This window comes from Pteropus alecto, unplaced genomic scaffold (genome assembly GCF_000325575.1).
Source record: "Pteropus alecto unplaced genomic scaffold, ASM32557v1 scaffold24, whole genome shotgun sequence".
In the NCBI taxonomy this organism is placed as follows: Eukaryota; Metazoa; Chordata; class Mammalia; order Chiroptera; family Pteropodidae; genus Pteropus; species Pteropus alecto.
In genome coordinates, this window is record NW_006439192.1 from 23364287 (window position 1) to 23367942 (window position 3656).

Sequence of the window (3656 nt, forward strand, 5' to 3'; positions counted from 1 at the left end):
CACCCAGAGCTACAACACGCGCGCGGGTAACTAGAGAATACCAGTAGGCGGAGTCTGGAAAGCAGTTATGGGGCGGGGGGTAGATGGGGCGCCCAGAAAGCCCGCTTCTTTCAGCGCGAAAACACGATCCGTCATCCATAAGAAATACGACACAGACCTCAAACTAGTCCAAAAAAAAAAAAATTTTTCGCAGACAAGAATAGGTCCCGGGGAGTGGACCGCCGGATGAAAAAGTTTGGAGGGCCCGCCTCCCTAGCGGGGTCTAGACCTAATCCCCAAACACCAGTTTCTGCAAAGCAAACAACGTTTCCCAAATTCCATTTGGCGTTTTGTTTTCCCTATGTAGGCCCATTCCAACTGGACGTGCAGTAAAGGATGGAGAAGGGGAGCAAAGGGAGCGGGGAGCTGAGAGGTATTAAATTAACATTCCACTCGCAAATATAAAGCACCTCTTAGCCAAAGTCAGGAACGCCTTCCGCGGCCCTTCTGCTCTAAGAATACCCGAGACAGCAGATATCCTGGTGCTTACAGCCCAGCCCGAAAAGTCGCGTCGCTCCTCACCCGCCCTTCTCCACCCGAAATTCTGGACGGGAGCCTCACAGAGTGGAATTTGGGGTGGGGAGAAGGGGCGCCATGACGGAGACTATGACTACTAAGGCCCCTTGCTATGGAAAACTAAACCCCCTGCCTCCGGCAACCAAACCACAGCCCCCGCTCCGCTTCCTCCACTCACAAGGGACATTCCTGGAGCACCCGGGATGCAGGGCGGCCTCCTCCTCAGGGCCAGAAAAAAGGAGGGGAAGCAAGAAGGGGGATCTGCAGTCGCTGACGGGTGCCTAGATGCTCACCCGGAAACCACGTCGGTCAGTCCGCGGGAGGGGGCGGACTGTCTGCCTCGCAGACGTGAAGCAGACAGCAAGAAGACCCGAGGGCCCACAGAGAGGCGCGGGCCGGAGGCCAGGCCCTCCACGGTCAAGTGTCCCAGAGCCGTTGCTCTCCCGCCCCTGCGCACCGCGCTGCCCTCGGTTGCCAAGGGCTGAGGACGCGCAGGAATTACCTGTAAACGAAGCAGCCGCTCCTCCAAGGGCGGAGTAGCGGTCAGCCCCCACAACCAGACACCGACAGCAGCTTTCCTTAGAGACCGCAGCAGGGAGCGTCCACAAGTTCCCTGGCTGCCTAGGGCCCAATGGCCGCCTTCTCTACCTTGGCTAGTCAGCCCCAACCGCCGCAGCCACCGCCATCTTAGGATCTCATTGTGGTGGGAGAGGAGGGGCGGGGGGAACTGCAGAGGGGGCAACGCGCGGGGAGACGTGCGCCGTCTCCTCAGCAACGGCGGCGCGCAAGCGAGAACTCTCCCGGGCGGGAGCCGCAGTGCGATCGAGGATCTAGACTGGAATCATGTGACTCGTCGAAGTCTGTGGTATCAGCTCTGGCTCTTCAGCCGGAGGCCGATTACACCAACGAATGACCAGAGACTACATATCCCAGAATTCCAACTCGCCCCCGCCACCCCCCACCCCAACCCCGCGACAAGGGGAATGAATACAAATCCCAGCATGCTGTGCACTGTCCGGCGCTGCTCGTGGGAGGCTTGAGGCCTGTGCGGAAGTGGGTTGACATTCCTGTCCCCCCAACCTTGGCGGCTACTAAAACTGCGGAGGCGCGTTCTTTTATTCTGTGGGGGTGTCGGCTTCGGACGATGCCGGAAGGAGGAGAGTTAACCTAAGCCAGGGATCACTCTTCGAGTCACTCCTCACCCACATCTCCTGGTCACGAAGGGATGGAAACAAAGGGCCTTTAAAATCTAGCTATAGGTTTGCACGTGAGGAGATAAATCCACGGGATTTAATTGGCCGAAAGTTATATAGTTAGTGGGAGAATGATAAATGTCATCTTGGATTCATGTCCTACTTTTTCCTTAGAAGAACCAGGTGATTTACCTCAGAATTTAATATCAAGAAATTTTCTCTAAAACTGTTCTTTACGCTCTTCTCAGCAGCAGTTTTTCAAGTTTAGTAAATTGACAGGGTGGTAAAACAAACCAAAGAAAAAAATGCGACAAAAAGATAATGCTTTCAGTGTGCCTACCTGAAAAGTGAAAACATCGGTCAATTTTACTTCCGTGCAAGGGCGTTCTATTTTTAGACAGTTTGTAGTTGTGGCTACAAAATTTGTTTTAAGTATAATAAGGTAGGGGAAATGACATCTGAGTTCCAACAACAAATTGTTCTCAATCACCAACAAATTGTTCATGAAACCGATTAATAGAACTCATGTCAGTACGTAATTTAGATAAATAAAGCTCTTCCAGTCTACTGTAATTTGCAACTATATCCAGATTCAGTCAATGCAATGATCTTTGACACTTTTTTTGTCATACATTTTTTAGTACTTTGCGTTTAGTATTGCTAATTATTTAGGTAACAAAATCATACTCCCTGCTATTGAAGAGATCATATTTAGTGAATGGAGAAATAGTGTGGTTTGTAAGAAAGTGCTATGAGAATTCAGAGCACTAAAGATTAGGTGTTTATTGTAGTCCAGAATGCCCTAGACCCCATTTTAATCTCACCACTCAGTAGCTCTTAATATCTTGGGCGAGTTATTTAACCTTTTCAAGCCTCAATTGCACCATCTATAAAATGGGAGAGGGATAATAATGTTGCCTACCTCGGAGGGATTTTTTTTTTTAGTAGTATATATTTTGTACAAGGCACCAACTTAAGCATTTCATCTGTTGTGGTTTTCTCAATTCTCTATCCTGAAGAAATTGATTCTGCATTACAAATGGCGGTTAAATAAATCAACGAAGCTCTGACTCCAAGTAGTAGAGCCTAGGATAAACTGAGGTCTACTAACTCTGTGGAGGAATTTTTTTTATAATTAAATAAGTATGAGCATATGATAAGGCCCCGAAATATTATCATCATTATCACCATTTTGTTTTATATATGGGAATGCAAAAAATAATTTCTCCCACCTTCTAAGTTCTTCTAGCTGGGATAATAATCATATTAACGTGTGATGAATTAACAGGAGATAATGTCCAAAATTTATTACAGATGTATATGCGGGGAGGTATCATAATGAGAGTATCATAATATAAAACCCAAGGAAGTGTTGGGCAATTGAGACTCACAAGCCATTCAGGACAAAGAAGAAGGAGGCAGAGGTCTGGGATTTCAAAAGGAAAGCAAGAAGTGTATGGGTAGATAGAGCAAATATGTGATAAATTATTTCGGGGCCACACAGAATGGTACACGGAAGGAAGTTCAGTACAAAGGCTTTGCTAGTTTTCTTCCAGTCTGCCACATTTAGTTTATATTATGATGCTAAGTTGAGCCTCCCTTCCTTTAAGCAGCTTTTTCAATCTGAATTCCTTTAGGCAGCTAAGGGGGAGGATCAAAGGTTCTTTCTGAGTCTTTTGTTTCTTAATAACCTAAAATCAATATCACAAAAGGCAATTTGAGTGTGGTAAAACTTTGGTTCCTTTCATATACATATATAAAATTATTTTGAAGTATGTAGAAGCTATTGTCATTAAAACCGTTCAGATTAATTCAAAAGCATTACTGAAATCAATATGGTTATTATGTTTTTTGAATTTATGGACCATGAAAAATGTCAGTACTATTGTCTCTTTGGTGGAGGGAGGA

The 3656-nt window shown here is 46.6% G+C and overlaps 1 protein-coding gene across 25 annotated transcripts in view; it reads right to left on the bottom strand.

The window, feature by feature from the left end:
• PCM1 (pericentriolar material 1) overlaps positions 1-1439 on the bottom strand; it is an 80195-nt gene extending 78756 nt beyond the window's left edge. For 12 of the 25 annotated variants that reach the window (XM_025049954.1, XM_025049949.1, XM_025049951.1 and 9 more), the window contains exon 1: positions 1058-1438. The gene's annotated coding sequence lies outside the window, so the exon portion shown is untranslated. Of the gene's footprint in view, positions 1-733; positions 754-1057 lie in introns of those variants that run through there. The other 13 variants (XM_025049963.1, XM_015592860.2, XM_025049965.1 and 10 more) reach the window with 5 other exon arrangements.
• Between the last annotated feature and the right edge of the window lie 2217 nt (positions 1440-3656).